The sequence below is a fragment of the Ornithorhynchus anatinus genome, chromosome X1 (assembly GCF_004115215.2).
Source record: "Ornithorhynchus anatinus isolate Pmale09 chromosome X1, mOrnAna1.pri.v4, whole genome shotgun sequence".
NCBI lineage: Eukaryota > Metazoa > Chordata > Mammalia > Monotremata > Ornithorhynchidae > Ornithorhynchus > Ornithorhynchus anatinus.
In genome coordinates this window covers 33,097,646-33,114,085 of record NC_041749.1, presented here as the reverse complement: position 1 = coordinate 33,114,085, position 16,440 = coordinate 33,097,646, and the positions used below count along the sequence as shown (strand labels likewise).

The window sequence follows — 16,440 nt, the reverse complement described above, 5'->3', positions numbered from 1 at the left end:
GAACAGTGCTTGGCACATAGTAAGCGCTTAACAAATACCAACATTATTATTATTACAATTATTCTCTGTCCTCAGTTCCCTCATCTGAAAATAGGGATTGAGAGTGTGAGCCCCACGGGAGGCAACCTGATTCCCCTGTGTCTACCCCAGTGCTTAGAACAGTGCTTGGCACATAGTAAGCGCTTAACAAATACCAACATCATTATTATTATTATTCTTCTCTGTGTCTCAGGTGCCTCATCCGAAAATAGGGAATAAGACTGTGAGCCCCACGTGGGGCAACCTGATTACCTTGAATGCACCCCAGCGCCTAGAACAGCGCTTTAGTAAGCGCTTACAAACTACCATCATTATTGTTATTATTATTATTATTATTACAAGGCAGCACTGCCTCCTACCTGTCCCCTTGTCAGCAGAGGGAGCCCTGCAGCTCAGGCTGGAGTCTCCAGGGGGCGCTGTCGCCCCGGGCCGGGTGCGAGGGAGAAGCCCCGCCCCCTCCACCCGAGCGAGGGGGCGGGGCCTCGGGGGGTCACGTGACAGGCTCCCGGCGGCCGAGTCCGGGACGAAGGAGGGGGCGGAGCCTCGGCCGGGTCACGTGACGGGCTCCCGACGGCTGGGGCCGAAATGAAAGGGGGCGGGGGGGCCCCCCCCTCAGCGGGGTCACGTGATGGGATCCCCGGCGGCAGGGTGGGGGGTGAAGGGGGGGGGGGGCTCGGAGCGATCACGTGACGAGCTCCCCCGGGCCGGTCCGAGATGGAGAAGGGGGCGGGGCCTCGACGGGGGTCACATGACGAGACCCCGGGTCCGTCCGGATTGGAGGAGGGGGCGTGGCCTCGGAGGGGGGGTCACGTGACGAGCGCCCCCCGGCGGGTCCGGGAGGGAGGGGGCGTGGCCTCGACGGGGATCACGTGACGAACCCCCTGGTCCGTCCGGGTTGGAGGAGGGGGCGTGGCCTCGGAAGGGGGGTCACGTGACGAGCCCCCTCCCGGCGGGTCCGGGAGGGAGAAGGGGCGGGGCCTCGGAAGGGGGGGTCACGTGACGAGCGCCCCCTGGCGGGTCCGGGAGGGAGAAGGGGCGGGGCCTCGGAGGGGGGGTCACGTGACGAGCGCCCCCTGGCGGGTCCGGGAGGGAGGAGGGGGCGGGGCCTCGGTGGGGTCACGTGACGCGCTCTAGGAAGCGGCGATGGCGAGGGGCGGGGGGCGCTGAGGCCGGGGGCCGGACGGCGGGTGAGTCCGGGGCCGCGGAACGGATCGGGACCCCTCCCTCCCTCCCCCTCCTTGCAGAAGGAGGAGGGCGGGAGGGGGGGGGCGGGGAGGGGCTCATTCATTCATGCATTCATTCATTCAGTCGTCTCTATTGAGCTCTTACTGTGTGCTAAGCGCTTGGAAGGTACGATTCAGCCCTACGTCATTCGGACGTAATCACCGAGCGCTGACTGTGTGCAGAGCGCTGGACCGAGCGCTTGGAAGGTACCATTCAGCAATAAAGTCACTCATTCAGTCGTATCGATCGAGCGCTGACTCTCTGCCGAGCGCTGCACCCAGGGCTTGGAATGTGCAATTCGGCAATGCATCATTCAGTCGGGTTGATGGAGCTCTCACTGTGTGCAGAGCGCTAAACTAAGCGCTTGGAATGTACAATTCAGCGCTGCATCATTCAGTCGGGTTGATTGAGCGCTGACTGTGTGCAGAGCGCTGCACCAAGGGCTTGGAATGTGCAATTCGGCAATGCATCATTCAGTCGGGTTGATGGAGCGCTCACTGTGTGCGGAGCGCTGGACCGAGCGCTTGGAATGTACCATTCAGCAATAGATTCATTCATTCAGTCGTACTGATTGAGCTCTCACTCTGTGCAGAGCGCTGGACCAATTGCTTGGAATGTACACTTCAGCAATGCATCATCCAGTCGTACAGATTGAGCTCTCACTCTGTGCGGAGCGCTGGACCAATTGCTTGGAATGTACAGTTCAGCAATGCATCATTCAGTCGTACAGATTGAGCTCTCACTCTGTGCGGAGCGCTGGACCAAGCACTTGGAATGCACCATTCAGCAATAAATTCATTCATTCAGTCGGATTGATCGAGCGCCGACTCCGTGCAGAGCGCTGGACCAATTGCTCGGAATGTACAGTTCGGCAGTGCATCATTCAGTCGTATTGATTGAGCTGTCACTGTGTGCAGAGCGCTGGATCAAGCGCTTGGAATGTACAGTTCAGCTCTGCATCATTCAGTCGTATTGATTGAGCTCTCACTGTGTGCAGAGCGCTGGATCAAGCGCTTGGAATGTACAATTCAGCTCTGCATCATTCAGTCGTATTGATTGAGCTGTCACTGTGTGCAGAGCGCTGGACCAAGCGCTTGGAATGTACAGTTCAGCACTGCATCATTCAGTCGTATTGACTGAGCACTGACCGTGTGCAGAGCGCTGGACCGAGCGCTTGGAATGTACAATTCAGCACTGCATCATTCAGTCGGATTGATTGAGCTCTTACTATGTGCAGAGCGCTGGACTCAGCGCTTGGAATGTACAATTCAGCACCCCATCATTCAGTCGGATTGAGCTCTGACTGTGCGCAGAGCGCTGGACCAAGCGCTTGGAATGTACAGTCCAGCACTGCATCATTCAGTCGTATTTACTGAGCACTGACTGTGTGCAGAGCGCTGGACCAAGCGTTTGGAATGTACAGTTCAGCAATACATCATTCAATCGTATTTAATGAGCTCTGAATGTGTGCAGAGCGCTGGACTAAGCGCTTGGAATGTACAGTTCGGCACCGCATCATTCAGTCGGATTGAGCTCTGACCGTGTGCAGAGCGCTGGACCGAATGCTTGGAACGTACAGTTCAGCAGTAAATTCATCCATTCAGTCGTACTTATTGAGCGCTTTCTGTGTGCAGAGCACTGGACTAAGCGCTTGGAATGTGCAATTCGGAACCAGGGACAATCCCTGCCCAACAACAGGCTCACAGAGTTCACCTCTTCCAGGAGGCCTTCCCAGACTGAGCCTTCCCTTTCCCTCTGCTCCTCCTCCCCTCCCCATCCCCCCTTCTCCCTCCTTCTGCTCTTCCCTCTTCCCCTCCCCACTGCACTGCTGCCTATTTGTAGATATTTTTTATTACTCTATTGATTTTGTTAATGATGTGTCTATATGATTCTATTTATCTTGATGATATCGACGCCAGACTACCTGTTTTGTTCTGTTTTGCGGTCCGTCTCCCCCGTTTAGACTGGGAGCCCGCTGTTGGGCAGGGATGATCTCTTTCTGTTGCCGAATTGTCCATGCCAAGCGCTCTGTCCAGTGCTCTGCACATAGTAAGCGCTCAATAAATACGACTGAATAAATGAAGGACTATAGGCGATGCCCCCGAAGCCCCTGTCGCCTGCACCGGTCTCCGGTCCTGCGAGATGTCATCGGCCCTCTTGCCTTGCACCTCTTGCTGCTTATCCCCATCAGGGAGCGACCCCCAATTCATTCGGTCGTATTTATTGAGAGCGCTTACTGTGTGCAGAGCCCTGTACTACTAATACGGTATTTGCTAAGCCCTTACAGTGTGCCAAGCGCTCTTCTAAGCGCAGGGGTAAATACAAGGTAATCAGATTGTCCCACGTGGGACTCACAGCCTCAAGCCCCATTTTACAGATGAGGGAACTGAGGCACAGAGAAGTTAAGTGACTTGCCCAAGGTCACACAGCAGACAAGTGGCGAAACCGACATTAGAACCCACGACCTCTGACTCCCAAGCCCGTACTCCAGCTACTAGGCCATGCTGCTCCTAATGGCTTTGATCCCTCACCCCTTTGTGTCCCTCCCCCAGATCCTTTCCAACCTCATCCTTTATTCCAACCTTTCTAACTTGGCTTTTGCCATTCTCTCGCTCGCTCACGTTTTCCTGCAGTTTCAGCGGAGATTGAAATTTAGAATCCGGGATGAATTCTTTCTTCCCCATCTTCCTCCCCGGTCTTTCCCCCGCCACCCCCCAAGCCCTTCAGAAATGCATCTGCTTAAGTTTCAAGGAGAATCGGGGATCCCTGGAGGGGATGAAGGGTTGGTGGAGGTGGGGAAGGATAACTTTTCCATTGGCCCGATGAGCAACTCGATTTTTTCCTTTAAGGATTGATACCATCGCCAATCTCTAGGTATTCAAATAGGCTTAGGGGTGTGTGTGTGTGTATGTTTTAACTGGGTTTGTCTACATCATAACTCCTTTTTTCTTCTCATTCCCTTCCCCTGGAATGCTTTGCGTAAATACATTCGGTTTTGAAGATAGGGTGGGAACCCCTATCGCTGATCTGCAACCTTGTTTTATTTTCCAGACATAAAGAGGGCGTTGTCTCCCGTGCCTGGTTCATCTCTCTATGTGCTGTCAGTTTTCAGCCAGTAATTGCCAGGGAATGGAAGGCAGTTAAATGCTTGGTCGGACAGGTCTGCTTCGGTTTTCTTCTCCCCTCTGTATTAATCAATCAGTGGTATTTATCGAGCGCTGGCTATGTGCAGAGCACTTATTAAACCCTTAGGAGAGTACAATACAACAGAATTAGCCGACACGTTCGCTGCCCGTAACAAGCTTACGTCTAGAATATTAAGCATCCGTACCACAGCAACGTTTGAAGCCAGTTGCCCTGGAAACTAATAACCTGGGTCGTCGAGGCATCCATGTGACAGTTTTGTTTTCCTGTCTCTAATTTGATTGGGTTACTTCCTGGCAGAAGCTGGAAAAGACTTTCCTAATGAAAGTGGTAAGGTTTACTTAAAGCTTTGGCTGGCTTCTAAGTTAAACACAGTCAGCTGTCTAGGTCCCCTTTCGGGGGTCCAGTCCTGCTCTTTTGCTCTCCTAAAGGGCTGCCTGAAGTCAAGGAGCATTTATCCAAACTCAGCTTAGCTACTTCAGAAAATCAATCGATCAATCGATGGTATTTTTTGAGCACTTACTGGGCACGGAGCACTGTACCAAACGCTTGGGAGAGAACAGCAGAGTTGTTAAACCCGTTCCCTGCCCATGTAAGGAGCTTAAGGTCTAATCATCAGCCTCCTCCCTAGTCTCTCTGCGTCTAATTACTCTCTTCTCCAGTCCATACTGAACTCTTCTGCCCAGATCTTACTTCCAAAATGTCATTCTGCATGTGACTCCCAATAATAATTACAATTATGGTGTTTGTTAAGGGCTTTGCTATATGTCAAGCACTTTGCTAAGCACTGGGATAGATACAAGTTAACCAAGTTGGACAGAGTCCCTCTCCCACTTGGGCTCCCAGTGTAAACAGGAGGGAGAACCGGTTTTGAGTCCCCATTTTAGTGTTATGGAGACTGAGGCCCAGAGAAATTCAGTGACTTGCCCAAGGTCACATAAGCGAGTGTCAGAGCTGGGTTTAGGACCCAGGTCCTCCAACTTCCAGGCTTGGGCTTTTTCCACTATGCCACCCTGCTTCCACTCTCCAGGGATTGCCTACTCTCTGCATCAAGCAGAAACTCTGGACCCACTGCTTTGAAGTGCTCATTCGGTTCTCTCCCTCATATTTACCTACTTTCTTGTCTCCTTTTCACTACACTCGAGCTTGGTTTCTTCAGTCCTCTCAAGCTAAGCTACCTACTAGGCCTTATTCTCTTCTCCCTTGCTCTGACCTCTCGCTCCCTCTCCCTTCGTAGCCAATAGACCCCAGCTCTCATCTTCCGAGGCCTTTTGAAATCACATCTCCTCCAGGAGATCTTCCCTGATTAATTTCTAATCTCCTCCCCTTATGTGTCCCAAGCCACTTACATCCCCACTCTCCAGGCATAGCACTCCTTTTGTATATATCTCCTATACTCTAGTATTTCATCTCATCGATGATCTATTTTAGTGCGTCTCTCTCCCGCTCGGTTGTAAACTCCCTGAGGGCGGGGGTCCGTGTCTACTAACTCTAATGTAGCCTCAAAAGTGCTCAGTACAGTGCTCTGCACACAGTAATGATGATACATATTAAGCCCCTACTGTGATGAGCCCAGATCAGATACAGTCCCGGGCCTACGGTGGGCTCGTGATTTAAGAGGGAGAGAGGAAAAAGTACTTTATCCACATCTTACAGGTGAGGAAACCGAGCTGTGGAGTGCTTGAGACTGGCCCAAAGTCATTTCATTCTTTCAGTTGTATTTATTGAGCGCTTACGATGTGCAGAACCCTGTACTAGTCCCTTGAGAGAGTACAGTATAACAGCTGCAGGTGACAGAGCCAGAGATAGAATCAGTTTCCCTGACTCCCAACCCTGAGCTTTTTCCACAGGATCTTGCTGCCTTCCTCAGTAGACGTTAGACTAGATTGATTGATTGATTGTTAGTTGGGGAAGCACTGTCTCCAGGCCCAAGGAGGATAGAGAAGCATCATAGCCTAGTGGAAAGAGAACGGGCTTGGGAGTCAGAGGAACAGGGTTCTAATCCTGGCTCTGCCGCTTGTGACCTTGGGCAAGTCACTTTACTTCTCTGGCCCTCAGTTACCTCATCTGTAAAATGGAGATTAAGAACTATGAGCTCCATGTGGAACCTGGACTGTGTCCAACCTGATTATTTTGTGTGTGCCCCAGTACTTATAGTACCGAGGCTGGCCCATAGTAAGCATAAATACCCTTTTTTTTTTGTAAACTCCCTGAGGGCGGGGGTCCGTGTCTACTAACTCTAATGTAGCCTCAGAAGTGCTCAGTACAGTGCTGTGCACACAGTAATGATGATACATATTAAGCCCCTACTTTAAAAAAAAAGGGTACCAGTAACGTAAAGTTGCTTTGAGAATGTGTGTTCAAGGGGTGATACTTAGCACTGGGGAGTATCTTTGTGCTGCTAACTCTCCTGTACTCTTGAAAGCACATAGTACAGCGTAAACATCAAATACCACTGATGGATTGAGTTTGTTCGGTTAGTATGAGGTCTCTTCCTCTGTCATAATTGTGTTCAGGTTCTGCCCCCTCCTCCCCTTCTGTCCTCACTTGCTCTAGAATCCCAGGTGGTCACAGCATCCTGGACAGCTTGGGCTGAAATTGTGGATGGAGTGAAAGGCGTCTGGACCTGACATTCCTCTCTGGGACTTCTTTCTCCCTCTCCTCTCCTTCATCTTACGTAACTGTTCCCAGGTATATATAACCTTGATATATATATATATATATATAACCCCAGGTATATTTATATATATAAGGTATATGAACCACGCTGGGAAGCAGCATGGCTCAGTGGAAAGAGCACGGGCTAGGAGTCAGAGAACACGGGTTCGATTCCCAGCTCCGCCACTTGTCAGCTGTGTGACTGTGGGCAAGTCACTTCATTTCTCTGTGCCTCAGTGACCTCATCTGGAAAATGGGGATGAAGACTGTGAGCCTCACGTGGGACAACCTGATTACCCTATATCTACCCCAGCGCTTAGAACAGTGCTCTGCACATAGTAAGGGCTTGACAAATACCATTATTATTATGACCCAACTTCTGTCTGTAGCTCTCTTCTTGAAATTTTGTCCTGGTAAGTTAATAATGAATCGGGGCCTTAAAGGCTAGACACTTAGGGTTGCATCAGGTGCTGCTCTGAGGTCACTGTTAATACTGTTTTTGGATTTTCCCTGGAGACAGTAGCTGCAAAACACTTCTGTGATCACTTAACTGAAACAGTGGTCTGTCACGGGGGACACTGACACAGGGGAGGTGATGCGATTTGGCAAAAATCTTGGAGGAAGCCTATGTTTGGCTGATCCGTGGCTCTTGTTTCTGCCTTGATTTGTCCTGATTTGCTCCCTTTATTCACAACCATTCTGAGCCCCTCGGCATTTATGTCCATATCGATAATTTATTTATATTAACCTCTCTCTCCCCATCTAGACTGTAAGCTCACTGTGGGCAGGGAACGTGTCTACCAACTCTGTTATATTGTACTCTCCCAAGCGCTTAGCACGGTGTTCTGTTCTCAGTAAGCGTTCAAAAAATACGATCGATCGATTGCCTTCTCGTGAGTCGGATTGGTGGAGTGCTGAGTATTTGAAATTTAAAACCTCCAGTTGCAGACTCTCTTATCTTTCTTCCTTCTCATGACAGCTGGCTTTTTGCTGCTCTGTCTGCTCTAATGGTAGAATTGTCTTTTTAAAATATTTCTCAGAAGTCCATTAATCTGGAATGAGTTTCACTTCTCCTTTCTGCTGGTCCCATGGGCTTTGCTTTCCCCTGAGGTCGGCAGTTTTGCTCAGTCGGACCTGCTTCGGCGCTTTTGGTGCAGTGCGTGAGACTGGAGATAGAGCAGTATGTTCTCACCAGATCGTGCTCTCTAGTCGACACCAGGGACATATGCAATCGTAGTTATCCTTTGTATTGATTTCCCCTAACGCTAATCTATTTTAATGTCTGTACCCTCTTGCAGACCGTACGCTCCTTGTGGGTAGGGATTGCGCCTACCAACTCTTTTGCATTGTACTCTCCCAAGCACTTAGTACGTGGAAAGTGCTCAAATACCATAGGTTGAGGAAGGCTCCGCTGATGGTGAAGTTCATCTATGCCTATATGACTGAAAAGGCCAACGTGGGATCCATAGTCCTAGCCACTCGGATCATCAGTCAATCGATGAAATCGATCGAGCACTTACTGAGTGCAGAGCACAGTAGTAAGGGCATGGAAGAGCACGATACAACAGAGTTGGAAGTCACATTCCCTGCTTACAAGGTTACAGTTTAGAAGGGGAGAGAGATGTTAAAATAGTCATGGATATGTACATAAGTGCCATGTGGATGAGGGTGGATGCACGGAAGGGTCATCCCTGTGGGTGACGATGTACTTAATGCTTTCAGTACCCGGTGCTTTTTTCTCTTTTGACTCTTTTGTGGAGCTTTTGCTCAGAGAGCCACTCTCTCCTTGATGGCAATGTGAAATACAGGGCTGTCCACTGCAGTCGACTCCCAGTTTTCAGCTGGGTCCCAGCACCATCTGAAGCTTTGTTTTCCCGTGCCCTTAAAATGCTTCCTCTACCCTCCCTGCTTTCGGTTCCCGTTTTCTCTCTATACAGCAGCTCCTTGGTATCCTGCTTCCCCTAATTCTCCTCATACGTCCCACTCAGTGTAGATGAGCAGAGCTTGGATAATGGAGTCTGTGTCCCAGAACTTCATTGTTTGTGATTTTGTCTTGTCGTTCGATACTGAGTCTGGCCCCTAAGTGATGCCGGTTGGAACTTCTCAAGGAGGTGCTTGTTGCACTTGGGTGTGGTCCAAATCTCACAGCCATAGAGAAGGTTGGATAACATTGCATCTTTAGTTTGGGGCTGGAGTCTGGTCCCGCACTGCTGACATGCTCTACTTAACAGTCTCTCAAAGGATGTGCTAGCTGTTTTGAATCTTTCTACTTTTTTTCCCCCATCATTGCATCATTGCTTAGTGCGCTGCCTAAGTAGCAGATTTCTGTCACACTTTTCAAGCTCTGTATCACCGGTAATTTTTGGCCGTGTGACTGGCTTCCTTGGTGCAGGCTGATATATTGCCTTAGTTTTCTTTGGACTTATCATCGACCCCTAAAGCCTAGATGATTCGGTGAAGCGATTTACAGTCGATTGCGTATCTTCCTGGGTGAAGGCATATAGGGTGCAGTTATCTAGGTACAGTCATTTTTGAATGACGGTTTCCAGGACTTTGTTGCCCTAAGTCTATTGAGATGGAAGAGTTTCCCGGAGGTGCGAAAGCATATTCTCAGACCTGCTCTGAAGACTCTGGTGGCATCATCTAGCACCTGCATAGAACAGCTATGCATACCCCCCTTACTCCATTGGCATCGAGGAATGGCAAGAAGCCGCGTGCCCTAGTGGATATGGCTCGGGCCTGGAAGTCAGAAGGACCGGGGTTCTAATCCCAGCTCCGCCACTTGTCTGCAGTGTGACCTTGAGCAAGTCATTTAACTTCTCTGTGCCTCAGTTCCCTCATCTTTAAAATGAGTATGAAGACTATGAGTCCCATGTGGGACTTGGACTGCATCCAACCTGATTAGCTTGTATCTACCCCAGTGCTTAGAACAGTGCCTGGCACATAGTAAGCCCTTAAGAAGTACCATTAAAAAAAAACCAGCCCAGACAGGTACACTTGGCTCTGACCCAAGCAGCTGTGCCATCATGAAACAGACGTAGAATCTTGATGAATCAGCATGCCTAGTGGTTAGCACACGGGCCTGGGATTCAGGAGGACCTGGGTTCTAATCCCGACTCCACCAGTTATCTGCTTGCGACCTTGAGCAAATCACTTAATTTCTCTATGCCTCGGTTCCCTCATTAAAGTGGGGATTAAGACTGTGAGTCCCATGTGGGGCAGTGACTGTATCCAACCTGATTTGCTTGTATCTAGCCCAGCTCTTAGAACAATATTAAACGTTTAACGAAATCATCGTTATCATGAACTTTTCAGGGCAGTCAGATTTGCTTGGTATTTTCCAGGTAATAGCCGTGATCTGCTGTTTGTATCGTATGCTGTCGGTCAGGCCTACAAAAACCATGTAGAGCCCCTGGTGCTGTGCCCTCTACTTCTCCTGTATCTTGCCCGCTGGGCCACGCTGTTAGGCTGGGAGTTGCTGCCAACCACATTTGAGGGCTGTGGCTTAGCCCTTTAGAGTCAAAGGGGAAGGGCACATCAGCTTGCGGGGTACCTAGCTCCTCCGCACCATCTCCACCTGCCTCCAGGTCATCTCTCCGTGGAAATCCTTCTGACGTCTCAAACTCAACCTGTCCAAAATTGACCTCCTCATCTTCCCTCCCAGATCCTTTCCTCCTAACCTTCCCGTCAATCTATCATCAATCAATGGTATTCATTGAGTGCTTACTATGTACAGAACACTGTACTAAGCACATGGGAGAGTTCCCTACAACAGAATTGGCAGGTACGTTCCCTGCCCATAACAAGTTTACAGTCGTATTTATTGAGTGCTTACTGTGTGTGGAACACAGTATTAAGTGCGCGGGAGAGTACAGTGTAATAGAGCTGACAAAACGACTGTCCTCCCTCTTCTTGACCGTTGACCGCAGCCGTGGTTGAACCAAAACTCATGACCTTTAAGCAAGGCAGCAGAGCCGTATTTCTCGGTGAAGAACCTCTCACAGCAGCGTCTGCTGAAGCTTGTCTCCTTGATCTCGTCCGAGGAGGCCCGCATGCGAGATATAAACCGCTCCGGGCATAACTGAGGCCATCTCTTGCACCAGAATCCAGCTTATGCAAATACATAAGAATCGCAAGCATCTACCTAGTTGATTCTAATGGACAGCATTTACAGTAGTGCAGATGCGGCGCTCCTCTGGGCTGGGCCAGTCTAGGATCGATTTGTTTGGGGAGAGATGTTGTTTTGATCTGACTGGACGTGAGACCAGGTGCTGTAACCTCTCCCATTTTTTTAAAATGCTATTTGTGAAGTGCTTATTACGTTCCGGGCGCTGTACTGAGCACTGGGGTGGATACAAGCTACTCAGGTTGGGCATAATCCCTGTCTCATATGGGACTCACAGTCTTAATCCCCATTTTTTATATAGGGAAGCGGAGGTACGGAGAGGATAAGTGACTTGCCCAAGGTCACAGAGCAGACACGTGGTTCAGCCAACATTAGAACCCAGATCCTCCGACTCCCAGGCCCGTGCTCTTTCCACTAGGCTGCACTGCTTCTCCCCTTCCAGTGGGCTTGAGGGTTACATAGAATCTCTTGAGATTTTAGCCTGGGAGCTAGTTATGTCTTAATGTCCTATCCTAATAATAACTGTGGTATTTAAGCTCTTACTATGCACCAGGCACTGTACTAAGCGGTGGGATAAGTTCACGAGAAGCAGCGTGGCGCAGTGGAAAGGGCACGGGCTTGGGAGTCGGAGGTCATGGCTTCTAATCCCGGCTCCGCCGCTTGTCAGCTGTATGACCTTGGGCAAGTCACTTAACTTCTCTGTGCCTCAGGTACCTCATCTGTAAAATGGGGATGAAGACTGTGAGCCCTACGTGGGACAACCTGATTACCTTGTATCTACCTCAGCGCTCAGAACAGTGCCTGGCACCTAGTAAGCGCTTAACAGATACCAACATTATTATAATTAAAAATAATTACTATTAATATATTATTATTATACTATACCATTATTATTCTGTTACGGAATTACTACTTGTCCTCTGCAGGTAGTGTTGCTTAGGAGAACAGAAACCAGAGGAGAAAAATATCTTCAGTACCACCTCTTTTGTATTCTCCCAAGCACTTAGTGCAGTTGCTTTATGCAGAGGAAGCACCCAGTAAATACCATTGGTTTAGGCAGTCGGTCTACTGAATGCTTACTGGGTGCAGAGCACTGTACTAAGCACTTAGGAGAGTACAATATAACAATAAATAGACACATTCCTTGCCCACAGTGATCTTACAGTCTAGAGGGAGAGTCAGACATTAATAGAAATAAATTAGATATGAACTTAAGTGCTGTGGGGCTGGGAGGGGGGATGAATAAAGGGAGCAAGTCAGGGTGATGCAGCAGGGAGCGGGAGAAGAGGGAAGGCCTCTTGGAGGCAATGTGCCTTCAGTAAGACTTTGAATGGGGTGAGAATAATCGTCAGATATGAGGAAGAAGGGTGTTCCAGGCCAGAGGCAGGATGTGGGCTAGAGGGGGTCGGCGAGATTGGTTTTAGTGCCACCGTGCTACCCTGGGGTCGGGCACATCGCTGAGACTTCCCCCTGTGTCGGATGCATGCTTAGAATCGTAGCAACAGACGTGGAGGCTGACCTGGGCTCGGGGTGCACCGCTTTGGCCCGCGTGTGGTGGGCGGAGTGAGGACAAAGAACGCCAGCAGAGTAGGGGACCACTCCAGCTGGAGTGGAGTGGGCCACGGGTGCGGCCACTGCGACTCTCGCTGCCGGCATCGCCTGTGGAAGGTAGGAGGGAAGCATTCGCTCCCCGCCGTCCTGATGGGATGGGAACGTGGAAGACGTGATTCAGGCAAGGCGGGTGAGAGCACGGGGAGCCCTGTACGGTCGAGAACTAGCGAAGCAGTGTTGTCTAGTGGACAGAGCATGGGTCCGGGAGTCAGAGGACCTGGGTTCTAGTCTCTGCCCTGCCACTTGTCTGCAGGTGACCTTAGGCAAGTCACTTAACTTCTCTGAGCCTCAGTTACCTCATCTGATAAATGGGCAATAAGACTGAGCCCCACGTGGGACATGGAATGTGTCCAACCTGATCAGCTTGTTACTACCCCAGTCTGGCACATAGTAAGTGCGTAACAAATACGATTTTTTAGAAAAAGAACTTCTCAACTGGTTTGGTCCCGGTCCAGTTGGGACTAGAAGGGGGTGTGTGAACTGACCTTTAGGGAGTGCTGCTGTGTGCGTTTGAACGGCGGACGCCCCGAAGCCTTCAGTGTCCAGGCGCCCATCCACCGGTATGTCTCGCGTAGTTGACGGGGTCTCGGTCGCTGCCCCGGGCTGCCCTGGCCCTAGTAATAATAATAATAATGTTGGTATTTGTTAAGCGCTTACTATGTGCAGAGCACTGTTCTAAGCGCTGGGGTAGAAACAGGGTAATCAGGTTGTCCCACGTGAGGCTCACAGTTAATCCCCATTTTCCAGATGAGGTAACTGAGTCACAGAGAAGTGAAGTGACTCGCCCACAGTCACACAGCTGACAAGTGGCAGAGCCGGGAGTCGAACCCATGACCTCTGACTCCGAAGCCCAGGCTCTTTCCACTGAGCCATGCTGCTTCCCTAAGACAGGGCCCCGTGGGGGGGCCGAGAAACTTCCAATCCTGGCTGGCTTTTTGAGGGTGGGGGGCATGGCCTGAGTTCAGGTTGGGTCTTGGGCTCCCAGAGCCAGGCCCAACCCGTACAGAACTCTTTTGGGGGATCCTGCTCCCCTCTGCCCTTGACCCTCTCTTATCCTCTTGTGGCCAGAGCAGGGTGGTGGAGAAAATTGGTCACCCTTGTCATAGCCAGAAGGTGCTGAGCAGAACAGTGTGTCCCAGTGGGAAGAACCGAGGCCTGGGAGTCAGAGAACTTGGGTTCTAATCCTGACTATGCCACATGTCTGCTGTGTGACCTTGGGCAAGTCACTTAACTCCTCTGCCTCAGTTATCTGTAAAATGAGGATTAAGACTTTGAGCCCCATTTGGGGCAGGGACTGTGTCCAACCTGATTAGCTTGTATCTAGCCCAGTGCTTAGTACAGTTCCTGGTATATAGTAAGCTCTTAGTGAATCCTTTTTTAAAAACAAAACAGTTGAGAAGCAGCATGATCTAGTGGAAAGAGACTCTGGGAATCAGACGACCTGAGTTAAAACCGGCTCTACAGCCTGTCTGCTGTGTGACTTTGAGCAAGTCGCTTACCTGGTCTGTGCCTCAGTTACCTCATCTGTAAAATGGGGATTGTGACTGTGAGCGCCACAAGGGAAATGGACTGTGTCCAACATGATTAGCTTGTACCTCTCCCATGCTTAATACAGTGCCTGTTACATAATAAGCCCTTAACAAATACCACTGAAACAAAACGAAAAAACAGTTGGTTCCCCACCTTACGGGTTTACTTTTTGTGTCCTCCGGGCTCTCTCTCTCCGAGGTCTTGGGAGGGCCCAGTTCCCAGCAGTGGAATGCTTGCAGGAGCTAATCAGCAGGTTGCTTTCTCCTCACATGAAGGCGGGGACGATGGGAAAACCCCCTGAGGGACAAGATCCAAAACCAGTTAAGCTTGAGCCCTGATTCTCTGTCCTCCCCAAACTCTACTATCTCTTTCCCAAGGATGTTGGAGAGGAGGCTCTCTTCTTTGGGTATTTGCTGTTTTGGGGGGTTTGGAGTTAGAACGTCATCAGGACTCTTTTCCAGAGGTTCCCTAACTTCAGGGATGTGTGCTGACTTGACCTACCTTGCCTAGGTCGGGTGAGGCATTTAGCCTCCACTCAGAACCTGCACCTCCCCAGGAAGGGCTATGTTGACCCGGGAACGGTTACCCGCTTTGGCCCTGGGTGAAATGAAGCAGCGCGGTCCAGTGGAAAGAGCATGGGCCCGGGAGTCGGAGGACCTGGTTTCTAATCCCAGCTCTGCCATGTGTCTGCTGGGTGACCTTGGGCAAATCACTTCTTTTCTGTGCCTCAGTTACCCCATATGTAAAATGGGGATGAAGACTGTGAGCCCCATGTGGGACAGGAACTACGTCCAACCTGATTACCTTGTATCCACCATGGGTAATAAAGTTGGTATTTGTTAAGTGCTTACTATGTGCAGAGCACTGTTCTAAGCACTGGGGTAGATACAGGGTAATCAGGTTGTCCCACGTGAGGCTCACAGTTAATCCCCATTTTACAGATGAGGTAACTGAGGCACAGAGAAGTGAAGCGACTCGCCCACAGTCACACAGCTGACAAGTGGCAGAGCCGGGAGTCGAACTCATGACGTCTGACTCCGAAGCCCAGGCTCTTTCCACTGAGCCACGCTGCTTCCCCACATTTAGGGTAAGCTCCTCGTGGACAGCGAACTTGCCTCTGATATTTTTGTATTTTCCAAGCTTTTAGAACACTGCATTGCACTCAGTGGGTACTCAAACATGCCATTTTGACTTCCACCTCATCATTCTGATCATTGTGTGGAATTCCCTTTTTATCTAGGAGAACACGTCTCTTAGGGGCTTCCGTTGCTGTTTGGTCGTAGGATGTCAAGCGCTTTGCCGGTGATAATAATCGAGGTGTTTGTTAAGCGCTTACTTTGTGCCAAGGACTGGAGTAGATAATATTGATGATGGTATCTTTTAAGCGCTTACTATGTGTCAAGCACTGTTCTAAGTGCTGGGATAGATACAAGCTAATCAGGTTGGACACAGTCCCTGTCCCACATGGGGCTCCCAGTTTTATTCCCCACTTTATAGATGAGGTAACTGAGACACAGAGAAATGAAGTGATTTGCCCAAGGTCATACAGCACAGAAGTGGTGGAACTGGGATTAGAACTCAGGTTCTTCTGACTTCCGGTCCGTGCTCTATTCAGTAGACCGTGCTGCTTCTCTGTGAAATATAATATAATGCAATCATATCAGACACAGTACCTGTCCCGTGTGGGGAGTGTAAGGATGGAGGGACAACAGGTTATTAATTTCCATTTTACGGATGAGGAAACTGAGATCCAGAGAAGTCAGTTGACTTGCCTAAGTCACACAGCAAGCGATAGAGCTGGGATCAGCACCCAGATCTCCTGAGTCCCAGGCCTGTGTTCCTTTCCACGCAGCTCCCAAGCAGTGTGGCCTAGGGGAAAGAGCCCAGGCTTGGGAGTCACAAGACCTGGGTTCTAATCTGCCTCTGCCAGCTGCTTGTTGTGTGACCTTGGGCAAGCCACTTAAACTTATCTGTGCCTCAGTTCTCCTGTTCTTCCTCCTAATTAAACGGTGAGCCCCATGCGGGACAGGGACTGTGTCCAACCTAACTGGCTTGTGTCTACCTCAATGCTTAGAATAGTGTCGGAGACACAGGAAGCGCTTAACAAA

General features: G+C 50.1%; 1 protein-coding gene across 5 annotated transcripts in view; it reads left to right on the top strand.

The window, feature by feature from the left end:
* Positions 1-1,161: 1,161 nt before the first annotated feature.
* The window catches only part of LOC100077857 (proton-coupled amino acid transporter 1-like), a 45,670-nt gene continuing 30,391 nt past the window's right edge, over positions 1,162-16,440 (top strand). For 2 of the 5 annotated variants that reach the window (XM_029050764.2, XM_029050762.2), the window contains exons 1-2: positions 4,325-4,423; positions 6,964-7,098. The gene's annotated coding sequence lies outside the window, so the exon portion shown is untranslated. Of the gene's footprint in view, positions 1,227-4,324; positions 4,424-6,760; positions 7,099-16,440 lie in introns of those variants that run through there. The other 3 variants (XM_029050765.1, XM_029050766.2, XM_029050763.2) reach the window with 3 other exon arrangements.